General features: G+C 48.8%; 1 protein-coding gene across 12 annotated transcripts in view; it reads right to left on the minus strand.

The window, feature by feature from the left end:
- KTN1 (kinectin 1) overlaps positions 1-5,546 on the minus strand; it is a 78,589-nt gene extending 73,043 nt beyond the window's left edge. For 11 of the 12 annotated variants that reach the window (XM_049828434.1, XM_049828437.1, XM_049828431.1 and 8 more), the window contains exon 1: positions 5,437-5,546. The gene's annotated coding sequence lies outside the window, so the exon portion shown is untranslated. Of the gene's footprint in view, positions 1-4,851; positions 4,972-5,436 lie in introns of those variants that run through there. The other variant, XM_049828428.1, reaches the window with a different exon arrangement.
- Positions 5,547-18,031: the final 12,485 nt, after the last annotated feature.

The raw sequence follows: 18,031 nt of genomic DNA on the forward strand, positions 1-18,031 counted from the left end.
AGGTACTTCCCCTCCGCAGGATGAGAGCTGGATTGTTTTTGGAAGTGCCATGAATCATGGACATAAATATATCAGGCTTTAAAAGCCTTCAATACCCACATAATTCTGAAATCAAGCTTTATTTTCCCTGGGTCATTCAACACATGTTTGACAAGCTGGACATCAAACAGGCAGGCTGAAATGGTTAACTATTCAATTAATACCTGCAATCCCAAAACGAGAACTTGTGTTTTGCTGGACAACATCAACACACCTCTTCTGAGACAGAAGAAGCCCTCCCTGATGCTCAATTAGCCATTCAACTACAACTTGAAGGAAACCAGGAGTTTTGCTCTATTTCCTCAACTTTACAGCATAAAAGGGCTTAAAGATGTTTCCTGCAGCAGGGGAGCAGTTAGCAGTGTACCGGCTGCTCTCAAGCAGAGCAGTGATTTGCAGGATTGCCTGGCTGCAAGCAGATCCAGACAGGGCAGCACAGGCAGCGGGATCAGCCAGGAGGGAGGGTGTGCGACGGGAAAGAGCAAAAACCTGCAAGAAGTGCTGCTTTCCATACTTTACTACCACTGAAAATCCTGCACACTTGACAGTGACAGCAGCAGGGAGCTGTTAACACTAGCAGAGGACAAGGCTATTTATAATAGGGATTATTAGCACAAGAAAATGAGTAGCTTGCCACATTACTAATTTACAGACACTTTCTCCGAGTTATAATGCAGCCTCAGTGATCTACAAGCAAAGATGAGGCTTCCTTTGAAAAAGAAAAAACGCTCTTCTTCTAAATAAGTCTTCTTGGGAAGAAAAGGGGAAGGAACGTCATCTACTTCATCTCTTCAGTAACAGGAATTTAGAACTGTGAATTTTGATAAACAGGGTAGCAACAAAGCGCTAACAAAAAACAAAGAACATTGCAGAAAACAACGAGGAGAGCTGCATAAAAGTAACTATTTTATTTCTCATGAACCCACAAACCTTACAGTTCCTGTCCCTCTCCTCTCCCTCCCATCCCCCACACATTGCACAGCAAAATTCAAGGCTTGAAGCTCCTAAACTAGGAGACAATACTCTTTATTTGTGTTAGAAAGAGTCAGAGAAGAAGCTTTCCGGAGTTTTCACGTGCTTATATGCAATAAACCATTTCTCTTTTGCCCTGTTTTCCAAAGTATCCAAGAGACTTACTTAAAAAAAAAAAAAAAGAGAAAAGAAAAATCACCTTTAGTTAAATGGGATGCATTAAAAAGGATCATGAGATTTGCATCCTTTAGCACCTCAGATTATTTCAGTTTCCACAGAGGTGACTTGCCCTTCCAACTCCCCACCAAACTTCAATTAAAGAATGCTCATATTTGAGTGGATTTGGGCATTTCACGTACCAAGACACTGGAACATCCAGGCCAACAAGATGGCAAGGCAGCAGTATTTATGCATTCCCAGGAGATGTCCATTTAATTTTGCTGTATAGATAGATACTGCATCAAGTCTGCACTCTGCCCAGTACCTATATTTAGGGACTGAGTTGACCCGACAGTGCCCCCATAAGCTCATTTATTAAGATTCACTTATTCATTCGAATATAATCTAATTAGACTGCAGCACTCCTGCACACAGGCATGGCAGCAACCAAGAGAGGACGAGTTCAAATGCAGGGAACCTGGCCCATAAGCTACTTTAGTTCTCACATGGGGGGAAAAAAAACACCTTGCAGAGGAATGGCAGGAATTGCAGATGCCTGCTTACTGTCTCCGTGCTTGGAACAGCACCTGGATTCACTCTGCTTCTCCCTCCCAGCAGTTAAACACCAGTTTTTCAACTGGAAGAAGCAGCAGAGTCCAGATCAACATACAGTGCTTATCAATGCGAGGGCTGTTGCTCCCGCTCCAAACTCATTGGAAATAACAGCCACCGTTAAGTGCCATGGGGGCAAAAAAAGCAGGAATTCAAGTCTCTCAGGCAGTGCCCACACCAGCAGGCACAGATGTGTTCCCAAACTAGAGATTGCAGGCATCAGCCTGGAAAAAGTGCCAACAAGTTGACATTGTAAGAAATTACTTTAAAGGCTCCATTCTGGCAATAAGTAGGAAGCTTTCAAAGCTCAGAAGTACCCCCTTCTCCTGCAACCATCTGTAGTTCAGGCATGCAAACAGGAAGAAGCTTTTACATTTCTAAAAACATAAATAAATACTATTTTTTTAAAAGGCATCATGTGTTTTATTTGCTTGGACATCTTGTATAACAATGAAAGGAGAAACAGATTCCTAAGAGTCATGAGCTGGTAATTCTCCAATCTATCATCTCCATAGTTTATGCACAGTCATTAACAAGAAGTGATTTGTCTGGGACAGATTTAGCCCAGCAACTCCCTGTCTCATTAGCCTAAAACAATCACCCGAGGAACATCAAAAAGTTTGAGAGCTTAGTGCAGCAAGTAGGCCCCCCAAAAATACTCATTTTTTTAAAAATAGTCCAATCCCGCTGCTTCACTAACACAGAGCAGGAAGCTTAAGAGCTAAGCACAGATGCATAAAATTCCCTTTATATTAAAAAGGTTTTGATGGGTAAAGGCAGAAGGTTTTCACTGACAAGGAAATCCTGAGAATCAACAGGAGGAGACTTAAAGGCTTTGACTTGTTTAACCTATCAAATCAAGTGGTCAAGAGGGGATCCAATTGCTCCCTCTAATTACATCAGGGAAGAAAAACAACCGTTTAAACCAAATGGCAACGCCAGAACAAAAACAAATTATAGGAACACCATCAAGATGGAAATTCAGTGATTGCTCCAAGACTTAGGAGAGGCTCTCCAACAGCTCTCCTGGGGAGATGGGGGCAAAGAATAAACCGATCAACTTTCACCTTAAGAGCAGTTGTGTTATGAAAGGTTATGCTATGTTATAGCACGGATGGGTGCTATAAACAGGGAAACTAAACTTGATCAGGGGCTCTCTTCCGCTCTCGGATTCTTATCAGCCCGCTTGCTGTCACAGCTTTTGGAGCAGATAGCGGGAATGAAGAATTACCCTCCTGCCTTCTGCTTCTTCCCCACCCCTCCAGGACAGCACAGGGGGTTATTCACACTATTTACTCAGGCACGTAATTGGGGTATGATCAGGGAACTAAACTTGGGAGCTGAAGCTCTCACAAAGTCAATGGCGAGAGGTGGGTGTCTTGGCAGCAGCGGGGGAAGGGATTAGGAGCAACCAAGTTTGATGCTTAAAATAAAACACATGTCCTCTCCCCCCATGTCCTTATGCTTAAGGGTCTTGGTCAAAAATGTATTTAATCTATACCCATCACCTCTGAAATTCAAGACGGATTTCAGTTCCTGAGGGATTTTGTTAACCCTGGGTTTACAGTACTAACAGTCAAGCAATGATTAGACACTTTCAAGCCATAACCATCTGATCTCCAACAGTAAGAGCAGATGATGCAAAGGAAAGCTGTTACATGCCTAACCAAGTAACACCACAGTTTTATACAGGCTTGAGCAAGTGTTTCCCTCTTCTTCAAGGGGTTTCAAAAACAAAAGTAGTTAGCAGGCTAAGTTATCTGTAACAAGGGTTTTATGACAGTGGGGGATAAAGGATCGAATTAAAAGCTAATTGTGTTCGGCACATCCTACTGCTGCTACTTCTGAGAGCAGAAAGCATCTTCTTTGAGACTAGCTCGATAAGGGAGGGTGGGGGGGGGGGGGAAAAATCTAACAAAAAAGGTATTTGGTAATAACTCTAACAGAGAATTAGTATTTCTATCCAAACCCGAACCCTTCCCTGCTGCAGTTACACACAAAAGTTATTTTAATCACAGTATGCAGAAAGCAGCATCAGCATATGAGGCAAGAGAAAAAATATGTGGTAAAGCAAGTTGCATAGCGTGTTCACAGACAGAAATTACAGTGCAGTTATAGGGAAGAGGTCCACAAGGCAGAGAAATGCTTCCAGCCCAAACCAAACAGGAGGACATTAGCGATCCACCAAGAGAACAGGCCAGAAAAATATCTGAAAAAAAGGTAGAACATGGGAACTCAACCCCCTTCTAGCTTTTGCAGCTATCAATTCAGACCTTCCAGCGAGGGATTTTTGCCTTGTCATACGTAGAGATGTGAAATAGAACTTGTCTACTAAATACCATGTGTGTTGTTGGACAGAGGTGGCAATGGAAAGACTAAAGAAAAAGAAAATAACTTTAAACAGAAAATAACTACAGCAGAGGATCAGCTCAGCTCCTCTTCCGCAACTCGCTTCCACAAAGCGAGAAACAATCTTCAAGTTTTTCTAACAGTGATCTCAAAATACACAGCACAGCCTTTGGAAAAAAAAAAAAAAGGTTATAAACTAACAAACCTAAAGCACACAAGTGTATGCACATCACTAGGAGGTAGCATTTGGCAGTGCCTAATGCAGAAGAGATGCTATGCTACATTATTCTTACTAACCACCTACTTAATTAAAATACTTCACCAATTGACATTAGTTGGGTACAAAAGATGTAGCTTTGCCACCTTAACTCTTCTTCCCCCTCGACAGCCTGTACACCTCGACAGCTTGTACTTCCAGCAAGGGAGTAAGCTGCAAGTAGAGCAGGAGAAGCAGGGGGGTATTAACACATCCAGGGTTAACACAGCTGCACGCATCCCACACCGGTGCTGTACCAAAAGGCGCAGGCAGTTTTAAAAAATAAAATACCCCCAACAAACGTAACCTATGGACATCGGAAAAAGCAGTATATTTTACCGTGCGCAGTTAACACCGCTACAGGAATACAAAAATGGGCCAGACTATTTTAACCGGCGAAGCGCAATGCTTCATTAAAGTTTGCAAGGCCACCCGGGCGCTGCAGCATTCGCTTCACGCCTAACCTTATCCAGGGGCCTGAGAGCCCCGGGAAATTCTTATAAACCGTATTTTGGGGGTGAATTTTCACTCAGCCGCCCTTCACAGGTTCGTGCCTCTGGCAGCGGGCAGGTAACGACGCAGACCTACGGAAGACGACCGACACATCGGTTTTTTGTTGGGTTTTTGTTTGGTTTTTTTCTTCCCCCCCAGTGAACTTAGCTTCGGGAAGGTTACCGGCAGACGTGCTCGGGAGGCACCGATCCCCACACACCCCCCCAAGCCCAGCCGGGGCTGCGCTGCCCCAAAGCCGCAGCGGCGGCTGCCGGAGGCCCCCGGCAGCAGCAGCCGCCCCACGGCCGCGAGTGGGAGCCGCTTCTCCCACCCCACCCCCGCTTCCCCTCAGGCCGGCCCCGGGAGAGCAACGAGGACCGGAGCCCGCCCCGTCACCCACCTGCCGGCGCTCACCCGCCCGCGGCCCGGCCACGCCGAGGCCTAGGCCCGCCCGCCCCTCACCGGGCAAGGCCGCGGGCAGGCCCCGGTCCCGGCCCATCCCTCCTCGACCGCCGGGCCGAAGCGGGAGCTGTGGTGTTTCCCCGAGCGGGACTTACCGTGAGGCGCGGCGGGCCGAGTACGAGCCGAGCCGGGCCGTGTGAAGCGGCGGTGGTGGGACGGAACGGCGGCGAGCCGGTGCCTGCGCGGCGCTGGCGGGCAGGAAGGGAGGGAGGGCGGGCGGAGGCGGCACCGCACGTCCGCCGCGTCTACCGGCCTCCCCCCGCCCGTTAAAGGCGCGACGCCGGCACCTTCCACTCCCCCCCACACCTCAACCCCGCGTCCGCACCTCTTCTGTGGGGACCCCACACCCCCCTCTCCCACGCACGGCGGCGGGGGGGAGGGGTCACCCCCGCCAGAGCCCACCCCCAGGCGTGGGGAGCCCCCACACACACACACGCTGCTGGGGTACCCGCAGAAGTGGGGGCTCGCCCACCCGCACCTCCCCCGGGCGCAGGGAGCCTCCCACCCTGGTTCCCCCACTCGCGTGGGTGCATCCACCCAGAGCCTTCCCACCTGCGTGGGGAGTGCCCCCTCCTGCCCCCCCCCCCCAGACCTCCCCCACGCGGGGATCACCCACCCAGACCTCCCCCACGGACAGGGATCACCCACCCAGACCTCCCCCACGCAGGGATCTCCCCACCCAGACCTCACCCACGGACAGGGATCACCCACCCAGACCTCCCCCACGCGGGGATCACCCCACCCACGGACAGGGATCACCCACCCAGACCTCCCCCATGGACAGGGATCTCCCCACCCAGACCCCACCCACGGACAGGGATCACCCACCCAGACCTCCCCCATGGACAGGGATCTCCCCACCCAGACCCCACCCACGGACAGGGATCACCCACCCAGACCTCCCCCACGCGGGGATCTCCCCACCCAGACCTCCCCCACGGACAGGGATCACCCACCCAGACCTCCCCCACGCGGGGATCACCCCACCCACGGACAGGGATCACCCACCCAGACCTCCCCCATGGACAGGGATCTCCCCACCCAGACCCCACCCACGGACAGGGATCACCCACCCAGACCTCCCCCATGGACAGGGATCTCCCCACCCAGACCCCACCCACGGACAGGGATCACCCACCCAGACCTCCCCCACGCAGAGGATCCCTCAGCTAGTCGTGAGGCTCGCCCACCCAGACCTCCCCCATGCGGGGATCCCCCCACCCAGGTTTCCCACAGCGCCAGTACACCCACCCAGACCCCACCCAAGCGTGGGAATCACCCCACGCACCCCACCCACCCCCCACGCAGGGATCTCCCCACCCATGCGTGGGGACCACCTCCCACTCCGCACCCACCCCATGCAGGGATCCCACTACCTAGACCCTCCACGGAGAAGGGTCCCCCACCCACGCACGGGGATCACCCGCCCAGACTCCCCCGCACCCTCCCTAATTAACCACCCTAATTAACCAGCCGGCTCCCACCGCACCCCTCTCCACCTCCTTTCTCAGAGCTGGTGGGGCGGGCAGGTGTGGGGGCCCCCCAGGGCACCCCACGGCCTCCCCCAGGACATGAAGGAGGACACCAGGTCACCTCCCCATGACCAGGAACAGGGGTTGCCCCTAAATTTCTCTTAATTGCCTTAAACCTGCCAGGATCTGCAGCATGGAGCAGCCCTGCTCGCAGCATGCAACGTACCGGGGTTCATTCAATCCCAGCCCCGCAATCAGGGGAGCATAACCAGATTTTTTTCAGCTCTGACTTCTTAAAGCCCTGACTTTTTCTTCCCTCTGACGTGGATCCTTCCCAAAGCGCTCACGGGGCAGATTTCTTTCACCTTAAACATCGCAAAAGCTTGCACGTGAGATCAGTGGCTGACCACGGAGCTGTGGGTACCCACGGGGAAGAAAATCGATGCTCTGCCACGTAGTTACTCAAAAGAGTGCAAGAAGTCACCAAGGGCTCTTGGGACAGCACCCGTCGGGCTCCATCACTGGGGGACTGACACTAACTCTCAGCTTCCCAGAGCCCCAAACATCAATGGGGAAAAGCAAACTCCCACGCACAAGAAAATTCATCTTTTTTGGGCAGCGGTGAGGAGGACAGCTGAGCCAGCGGTGGCTGCGGGTCGGTGCCGGCGCTGGTCAGGACCAGCAGCCCGAGCCCGGGTGCGGTATCCACAGCGGCTGGTGGCTCTGCGGCCGGGAGGCAGTCGGCAAAAGGGAGTTATCCCAGCAAAGCCATGAGACTGGCATCCCCCCCAGGCTTTGCAGGCACCCTCCCATCATTTCTTCAGACCTCTGGGAATGAAAAGTCTGGTTGAACTTCCAGACCCCGTTGCTCAGAGCAAACAATTTGTTTATATGTCCCAAAGCATCTTTGAGAAATCAACTGCAGCGTTCGGTATCAAAGAAGGATTTGCATCGAGCTGCGCTAAGAGCTCAGCATTACCCTCTTGGCCAGCCATGTGTGTCACTCAGCTGCAGGCTACCGCCGCATTTCCAAACTCTCCGGAACAGACAAAGGCAGCGGATGCTGGCGGATGCCGTGCTGTTGCATGCGAGGCCACTCCGGCGGTCCACAGGGATGTGCAGGAGGTGGCCACTTTGAACGTGGGACTGGCCGTCAGCTGGCAAGGCAGCGTTTTGCTGCTTCATCCTGGAGCTTCCCTGGCTCAGCACGTCCCAGCCGGTCACTCTGCTCTTGCAGGAGCGCTGCCGAGAGCGGCACATGAGCCAGCCAAAGGCAGCATCCGCATCCTGCGCTTGCAAGGTGCAAATTTAAGGCCGAATCTTGCTTCGATTAATCACTGAGGTAGCTGCAGTGATTGTGGTGGGACTCAGCAGCAGGAGATTTTGCCTATGTTTGATTGCTTTTGTCCACAGCAGAGTTTTCCAGCTGGCATCACAGCCGAATCACCTTTTGCCAGGAGTGGGAACAGATTTCCCACCCCACGGGCAGGGGATGGGGGGTCCTGCCAACAGGGAGAGAAAACCTGGGGCCAAGAGCTGGGAAAAGGCATAGGAGGGACAGGGCTGCCCCTCCTGCCGGGAGCTGAGCAGGAATGCAAGAACAGAGAGGAGGAAAAGAAAGATCCAGCTGCTACAGCTACAGAAGATCTTTCTCTTCCTCCACCTTCCAGGACTCGGAGGCAATTGCCCCGCTCTCTGGTCACCGCTTGCTCTGAAGGGGTCTCAGCCAAGAACATACCACTCACTACCGGCTTAGAAATTTCTGGTCCTTCATGTGTCTTATACATTTGCCACAACATGACAGCATAAGGCATGATATCAAGACCTGAAAATGCTTAAATCATACGTTGTGTCCCGTTGCCCGATACATAAGGCAATAAACTATCTAGATTATGTGGACAGAGAAACCCGGTGGAAAAACTCACTGGAGAGCTACCACTGTGCAGATCAGCCAGCCGGGCTAATGATGCTGAATATCCCCAACTGCAGGGAGGAAATAATGCAAACAGACACTGAAATCCCAATCACATTAGGCAGCCACTCATGGGGAAAAAGAAAAGGTCTTAAAATGCCGCAGGAGCCCCAAGTCATTAGTTTTGTCAGGAATTTTGCTTTCTCAGATCACAGGGAAAAAGCCTTCAGCTCTGTGGATTCAGAGAAGGCCCAAGAGAAAGGCAAGCTATACACTTAGCGGGGCTGTAAGTCACGGGACCTGATTATTGTTAATTTAGTATTTTATATAAGAACGTGAGAGATCCTTATCAATGCCAGAAACAAACGCCCTGCAAGTTTCAAGACCTCGCTCATTCTAGCTAGGAAAAAAAAAGATGACCAAATGCTGGCTTTTCTCTCCATCTCTCTTTGTGTTACATTTTTTATACTATTTACAAGCATGAATTCCTACAACTGGTAGGAAGTGGAAATTAATAGATCACATGCACATGTGCTGAAAAAGGTTTCAACTGCTGCTAAAGAAGGTTACAAAAATGACTACAATTTTCTTCTCAAAGTAGTAAACTAGGAGTAATTCCACTGCAGAAACTTGAGCTACGTGGAAGAAGACGTTTGATCCAATCCAACTGTAAGGGAATAAAAATACATCTGTCCTAAGTAGCATCCGTCAGCAGAAATGACGCTAGAAACTCTTGCGAGAAGAATAAAGGCTCATAATAAAAAAAAAAATGGTCTAAGCCGTGACATTGTAAGTGATCAGTATGAAAATCTGTCAGGCTAATACAAGTCTCCACATAATCCACACGCTATCACAACGTATATATGTTTTTAATTAAGCTGAGATGATCATGGTCACATTTTGTACTGACGAAAATCCAGCTAATAAAGTGAATTGTTAGAAGCTGTTTCAGAGCTCTCTGAAAAAACTGTTTATTTATAAACTGCATTCACCTTCCATTTCTGGATTTCACCGTTGTAATAGAGCACTGAAAAGCCCAAAACGGGGTTTAAGACTGTGCTGTTCAATTCAAAAAGGGAATTCATCACATTCAAAAGAGGACCAACTATGAGCAGCACAATTAAAGACACCCAGACAACTCAGTGCCCATCTCAGTGACTGACGTTTTCAGAGTGATCAGACTTAAATCATGACTTCTGACAGTTTCCCTTCAGGCTCTTCAGTACTCACCTCCTTGCACAGGCCTGGGACTAGTCGCTCTCAGCTTTCACATTTGCAAAATAAAATGGAAATTCCATGAGAAAACCCAGAGGGAAACCCCTTTCCTTCCTTCCCCAGGCTGCTGTTCCCGCACCGGGCACCCACGCCACACACACGTCCGCTCCCGAAACTCTGCGGTTTATACCCAGCCTAGCAGCGGCAATTGCCGTCTGATGCCCTAAGTGCTGCCTCTCACCCAGCCGTCCCGACGGCATGGCTCATCGCCTCTGGCCGTGGTCACGGCCACCCTAAATCCCCCGTCAGCCCAAGCCAGAGCTCTTCCAACTGTCCTACGTGCTAACACATGCAAGCGGAATAAAACAAGCACCTAAACCCTTGCAAGATCACTCTGAATAATCCCTGCTCATTTTCAAGTCACTAATTACTCTTACTCCTCTAAAGCAGGGCTTTAATTATCTTTTCCTCCAAAAGAGTTCAACCTTGACCGAAAAGCAACAGCTTTAGCTGGAAGAGCTCACTCTAAAGGAAAACCTACTTGCTGTGACTCCAGTGGGCCATCAGGTCTGGGCCACGGAGTTGGAATTTAATTTCTAATCTGGAGATTTCAAGCCTTCAGCATCAGATGTAGCTAAAGGGATCACAGGGAAGCTGGGCAGAAAAGCAGCTTTCCGAGCAGCAGAATAATAACCGTGCTTTGAATCAACACCAGGAGTACTGTTTCAAAGCAAGTTTCAGATATTCTTCCTCTTTCTTGGTAGCATCCTAGCAGAAGATGATTTTTTTAAGATTGGATGGGTATCATTAAGCAAAGCAAATGAGGAAATGACACAGAAAATACCTCGTCTCCTGTAAAACACTCCCTGGGTGGTATCACAGTGACAGTTCAAATCCTTTCACCCATTCATCATTTGTAGTACCCAGTTGCTATTTATGCTGTTCTACATTAACCGATAGCAGGTTTTAAATTAATACTCTCCTTCATCAATACCTATGGAATGAAGATATTTTCCTTTGCAAAAAAAACATTTGCAACACCAACGCAATGCCCCTCCTAAGCACAGACCTGTAACTCACCTGAAACGTAGCAGGATGGGTAGCAAAGAGAAGCAATATGCAGGGAGAGACGGAGGCGGGCGGAGAAATTGCAAGTCAGACAGACCTTCTGCTCCGAGGGCTCTTTCAGCATGAGGATAAGGTATCCCACCGCCGAAGCAGCCTGCACGGCTGGCTCAGCATGTTTTCCTCCCGCAGCCAGGGAAGGACATTGATTGAGCTCTGCGAGGCATCACGGGAACGCCGTGTGTCAGGCTGTGACAAACTTCTAAGGAAATGTGCAGCAAACAGGCTCAGAGCCTGTCGAGGTAAATCAAAGAGCACAGGAACCATCCCAGCTGTTCATGCCACCGCAGAGTAAGTTAATATTAAAGTATTTTGTCTGCAGCTACGCAAGGGATGCGGCCGCCTGCCTGGTGTAATGAGCGTCATGCCAGAGCGGATCTTTGTTCTCCGCTCCCCGGTTTGGCACCACTGGTGCGTCCCAAGGGTGGCTGTGGAGATTTGGAAACGTTTGCAAATCCTTGGGTCCGAGGAGATGTCCTGCAAACAGCGTAAGGATCGACCGTGCCCCAGGAGATCCAGCGACAAGTCCCGGCGGTGTCACAAACTCACCGTACATCCCTCTGAGAGTTGCTGTTTTAGCTCCTCGTACTTAAAATGAGCAAATATTGTTCTCTTCTCCTATATAGCCAATCTTTTTAGATAGTGACAAGCCTCTCCCTAGAGAACCTACCACCTGCCCACGTTGTCTCTGGACTCGTAAGATGTCTAAGGTTTCCTATCATACTGTTCGTAAGGCCTGGAGGAGAGAAAGGGTTAAGAACCAACTCGGATTCTCTAGAGAAAATAGAAAGGCACCAGCCAATTCAACTGATTTTACCCAAAGGGACAAAAGGAGGTTTAGAAGGTCCTTTATAAAACGTCACAGAGAAAAGCATTATTGTCCTACGGGGAAAAACATACCCATTAACAAATTAGGTGAGAGTCGAGTGAGATGTAAGAGGTCTGAAACAGCGGCATTCCTCAACGCCTTTAAACTGTCTGTCTTCACACACTTCATTTATTTTGGATAGCAGCATTGCCTGTGCCAATTTGGGAGTAAAGGGGACTATAAAAATACCTGGGGATAAATGTGAGTATTTTTAATGTTAATAGGCAAAACCTAATGGATCCGAGCAACACAATATGGGTTTTAAAAACCAGCAAACTTAGGACCCTCCCAAACACATGCCCATCTGTGTTTCTCATTTTCCTCAAAGCGTTGCCGAGCATACCTCAGCAACTCTACCTGAGCCCTGTCAAATGGTCTGAGTGGAAACAGAGCTCAGGGGAGCAACTCTTGTACTTATGAGCTGGGTAAATGCCCATTGAAGGGAGGCCAAAGCAATCTCAGCATTTAATTATTTCTGACAAGTCGCAGGTAAGTGAACTGAAGCTAAAAAAAAAAAGGGGGGGAGGGGGGGAATGAAACTTTTATAAAGAAGGGTACTGTGACAAGTTAGCTTCTTCCACAGCCTGCAGACACCAAAAATACATAAAAAAATATTCCATAAGAGTATCTTGGATCATATGGGGAAAATTAACTCATATTCCACTTCTACACACTGTCCATAAAAGCTACGGTATAAGAAAGCGTGATGTCCACAGTCTAACGCCATAACCCATTCAAGGGAAAACTTATTAACAACAGAAACTGCAAAGACAGCGATGACGAACAAGAAAGATCCAAATGGAGGGATGAGGTTGTACCGAAAGGGATCTCAGGCTGGATTCCTGCTTGGCTGGGACAGGCATGGAAATGAGATGAAGTGCAGAAGCACACGACAGCAGAGCTGGGCACGGACTCCTTCGTCATGCCTAAGCTAACCGCTTTTATTGGCAGACCATGCGCGAAGGGCTAGACTGACAGAAACATGACTGCGTTAACAGTTAATTACGTGTGTTAAAAGTACAAAAAGGTCAAGGCGGGGGGATCGGAGCTTCTGCTGACATCTGGCAGCATTTTGGGGAAGTCTAGTTTCTCCTGAGGTCCTCGTTGACTCAGGAGTGCTGATTTGCTTGCTGTTAATTGGAGGAAGAGGTAATGAGAAGTGACTAATCGCCAGGCTGTGCACCCAGAAGACTCATTCCCTTGTCAGTCATTACATTTGGCTGATCACTCAGACAAAACTAAGTTTTACGGGGATTTCAGTGACTGGTCAGCACTCTTCCTTGGCTCATTGTATTTGCACAGTATTTAGTTGTCCTCCCCTATACAATAAGCTAGTAAAAACTCTAGTGGTGGCGTAACTCAGCTGTCACAGCAGTGAAGGCATCACAGTATATGCTCTAATTCCTGGAGAGCTTGTGCTGAAGGTCCTAGACATGCTAATGCCATTGCTCATATCTTCAACATTACTGCGACCCCTGCAAACTAAATTAATAGAGGTCTGTTAGCATCTGCTATATGCACACTTCTCTGCTTTTCTGTGCAAACACGCATGAGTGCTATTACTATATTGTCTTTTCGAGATAAGGCTTAAAGGATCAGTATTTAATTGCAGCAGTAAGTTCAAGGTGTGAGACACGGTGTTTGCATTAGAGCGATTTGTCACAAAACTTGGAGGGAAACAGCAGCAGTCAGATGATCCATCGCACGCTCACCTCATTTAAATGCAATTCAATTTAGACAGACCACTTGGCACAAAAATTAGAAAGATGACTTAACAAAAAGCATGGAAGAATACTCCTGAACCCAGGCGTCAGATATATTTGTGTGTGACATTCATGGAGGAGCTGTCCAAGAAAGCTGTAGCCATTAATTGCTCGGCTGCAATTAAGGTGGCAGCCAATGTTTAAAGCCCCCCCATCTCCCCCTTCTCTGGCCATATTTTACATGCAACACAGAATGAAAAATAAAAATAGACCAATGTGCTCTCCCCCACACCGCAGTACAAGGCTTAAGAGGGTGGCTGGGCCAGGACGAGTGGATTTCTATGCAAACAACATACAGAACGCCTTAGTTTAATCGGTTTATTTATTTGCACAGATAGGAAAATTAAATGAAGTTAGCTGTATAGTCTTAAAGTCACCATTCAGCCTTTCAGTTGAGACAGATGACTTTTACTTACAGTGCTTCCTCTGGCATTCAGTGGAGGATTTGGCAATCCTCTCTGGGTCTGGTTCTCAGCAATTCTCTGACACAGGGGCAGTTAGTGTCTTCATTGCACATAATAGTGCTGTAGAAGCCAGGAAAAAATGGCTCTTTTCTAGCCAGTTTACCCCTTTTCCATCTGACAGAAGTGACTTTCTTTCCTGGTCCAGAAGTCAAGGCACGCTGAGCATTGACCTCACGCTGGTCTCTGCCAGCAAGCATGGAAGGCGCATGCATTAGCAAACAAATGCTAGGAGTCCACTAATGTTTACAAAGAGTACCGAATCCCCCATTACTGTCCTCTTTAGGGAATAAGAGAGCCCCAGTTTAACTGGGACAAAGAGGAGGCAGCCTTACCACTGTGTGACCCAGGCTGCATCGTCCGATACAGGGAGGGACACATGGCGCTAGGGGGTAAATGGGAAGGTACAGCCCTTCTTCCCATCACCCAGTAAACTGGGAAAATTAAACTAGATTCTGACCCAATTTCAAGTCATTGTAACCTCACTTCGGTAAGAGGGTTACTCCTGATTTACACAGGGGCAGATTAGAACCAAATATCAAAACTAATGGACCTGATTCTGTTTGTATTTACACCACCGTAACTTAATGATGATACACCTAATGATCCACAATTAGAAGTCAAATTACTCACTATTACTCAGTGAGTAGTCATGGTGGCTTCTTTCCTTCCCTGGCAATAAATCCAGTACCTACTGACACTGACAAGCATTGATCACATCTAGAATGGAGTATTATGGGATAAATAAATATGAGAGAGCGACGGTCTCACTTGCCAGACTGAAGGTACTCCAGCACCTACCTCCAAGTTTCCTTTTGGGCTGCAGCTGCTTCTCGAAAGCCTTGCCAGCTCTATGCAGGTCCTTCACTCTTGCAGAGCCCACCAACCTCGCTGCAGCTCATCTGCTCCTCTCTCTGACCCTGCTCTGGGGTCCTCCTCAGCACCTCTCTCTATTTACATCCCTAGCAAGAAGGGAATTAAGGCACAGGGACCAAAACAGGGCTAAACCAAACGGAAGGAATCACCTTCACCGTAAGACTTGGATTCTGCTGTCGATAGAGAAGTGTAGAGTCCTGGCGTAATTGGAAGGTGCTGCAATCAGAGACATCTTGTGCATAATATATTGCTCTTTTCTTGGAACACAATCCTGCTCTCAGTTGCTCTTCGAGCTCCTCCAAAGGCAGGGCTTTAACGCTGCAGGTAGTGAGGGCACCAGGAGATGCAAGCTACACCTGAGACAAGCTACACTCTTCTGAGACAATTACAGCTATAAAAGTTTAGCATAAAGCTCAGGAGAGCAGAAAGCAGAATGTTGTCAGTCACGAGTTTTTAATTCTCAAACTGGCTCCTGAAAAAGATAAGATAAAGCCAGACCAGATTAACCAACTTCAAAGCAAGCAGCAAGGCATTTACGGCATGCTATAATAGAAGGCAGCTGTTGAGAGCACTAATGAATAAAACGGGTAGAGCTTCCTTACTGACTTGCTCCTTGTCCTTTCCAGGTTTTTGGAAGTCTCCTGTGATTAGTCCCATCCCATAACCAGATCACAGCATCCAGGTAATGCAGAAATGTCTGCTACAGAAATGTTTAAAAGACTGATACAGGAATGCTAGTAGAAGCTCTGTGAAATAGTCTTCTCCAATTAGTCACCCAAGGAAGAACAATATTGAATGACTGTTACAAAGAATGCACAAAGCACTCATTGTTGTACTAATCATCAACTTTCTAAGGAAAATTAACTAATTTGCTAATTAAGACTCATGACAATTCATCATTACAGTAACTATGCACTTTGGATGACTCATCAACCCATAACTGGCTCCTGCAGCTCGGGGATGTGCGTAATGGCTGCCTCCAGCGTGCAGGAGGGAGCGTAGCTCCTTCCCTGCTCTGAGCAGTCCTGCTCATGAGTCACCTTGGCCTGGCTCTGGGCAGCGGCTGCTTTCCAAAGGGAATAAAAAAAAAATGAAAAAAAAAAAAAAAAAGCAGCTTGAGACAGAAATAATCTTTTTCAAGTTGGGAAGGGGAAAAATAGTTGCTCTTTCTAATGTTATTTGACCTGGATGATCAGAAACCAAGCAGGTAAGCCTCAGGAGTTCCAAGTGACACATTTTAAATTAACATCTGTCCAACTGATGACGTGGGTCACAGTCCCCTGCCGAAGAAGGAAGGAAGAACACGACCTCACGGCAGAGAAAAGATGATGCTTCTGATGACTAAGAAGGGGAGACCCAAAGACTGGGAGACTAAGGGAGGGGGAAGCCCAGGGACTCAGAGCCTCCTGCTCGCTGGATTGCCGCTCTCTGGACCTCCCACTACCTGGGCCTCCCCATCATTGGGGATCCCCATCATCCACCATGAGCGGATGCCCAGCCTCGAGGAGGAGGCTGTGGGCACGGAGCCCTCCGGAGGCAGAGCCGTGCCTCCCCTCCCTTGGGCAGCATCCAGAAGACCCTTCCCTGACATGAAAGCAACCCTGAGAACTTGAATCGCCCACACGATGTGACTCTTGACACCTTCTCTCAGCTTTCTAAACATCTTCCTTTCTTCTCCGCCTCAAGATGAGTCAACGTTCTTACACCCATTTAACAGAAGAGGCACCAAACTCCGCGATTTGCCCAAAATCACACTGCTTCCTGCTGGTGCCCATGCCATTTGCAGGATGCCCCTATCCAAGGCAAGAAGCAGTGCCAATATTGAGAGATTTGTATTTTGTGTTCATCTCTGTTGTAGCCTCTCTCACTTAAACACCATGGTTTGACCTCTCCGTCTCAGGTTCCCAAAATGCAGACAAATCAGTCCCCAGGAGCTACAGGATGAATATATCTCATCTCCAGGGGGTTCTGCATTGCAACAAAGGATGAATTAGTTGAGGAAACTCGTAGCACTACAGCTGCAATGCTACAGACAGGGCCACACCAGGGAAGCACCATGGCCACCACAATACTCCAGCTTCCCAACTTAAGCACAGCAATAGCATTCACACACACTGGCGGAGGGCAAACCTCCTGTCCCCGTGAGATGTCGCAGTGAGGGCAAACCAAACTCAGCGCCATCCCTGCGTTGAATTCAGTGACTCCTTCAGGAGGGAAGGATGCTCGTCAGCCACGTACGCTCTGCCCCACGGATAAAGGATACTAATCTAAACTTTTGCACCTCTGGGGCAGCGAGAAGAGCCTGGCAGCGCCTTCCAAAGACCTGCTGCGTGCCTGGACTTTGACATCTTCTTCCAAAGGGTTTCTTCAGCTCAGCTAGCTGTTTGCAAACAAATCTCACAGCAGAAAGCAAAGTCCTGTCTAGCATTGATCGCAACAGTCAGCACATCCACCAGCCCAGACAGGGACACATCCCCAGCCGTGACTTCACAGAAGCCCATCCATCAGTCACCGTGCAGTGACGGGATGGGAGAGAAGGAACAAGTCAGGCAGCGACCGCTGGCATCAAGTCAACCGGTGCCCAAGCCGAGCCGCCTCGGCAGCATGAGACTCCCGCAGCATCAATCAGCGAGGTCCAACGTGAAGTCCCTCCTGGGAACACGCTGCCGCACTCTCTGCGCCTGAGTCTTTCAAAGAGGGAACGGCCTTAAATCATCACTCACCAGGGGCAGAAACAGAGACACCAGCTGGGAAAATGTCTGCAAGGGGAGGACAGCAGCAAATGTAAGGAGTTAAAGCAGTGTTAGCAATTTAAAGCAGCATTAGCAATGCTGACCTAGCTGAGAACAGGCCATTTCGTTGCAATACCCGTAAGTTTGAGGTTTATAATTTTGGACTGGGGCTGCTCTCAAAGGACCAGGTGTGCCTTATTGCAATCAGTAAGGAAGGTGGGAGAAATTAAGGACACATGACATTTGCTCGCTAAAAAACACCAGCT

This window comes from Accipiter gentilis, chromosome 25 (assembly GCF_929443795.1).
Source record: "Accipiter gentilis chromosome 25, bAccGen1.1, whole genome shotgun sequence".
In the NCBI taxonomy this organism is placed as follows: Eukaryota; Metazoa; Chordata; class Aves; order Accipitriformes; family Accipitridae; genus Astur; species Astur gentilis.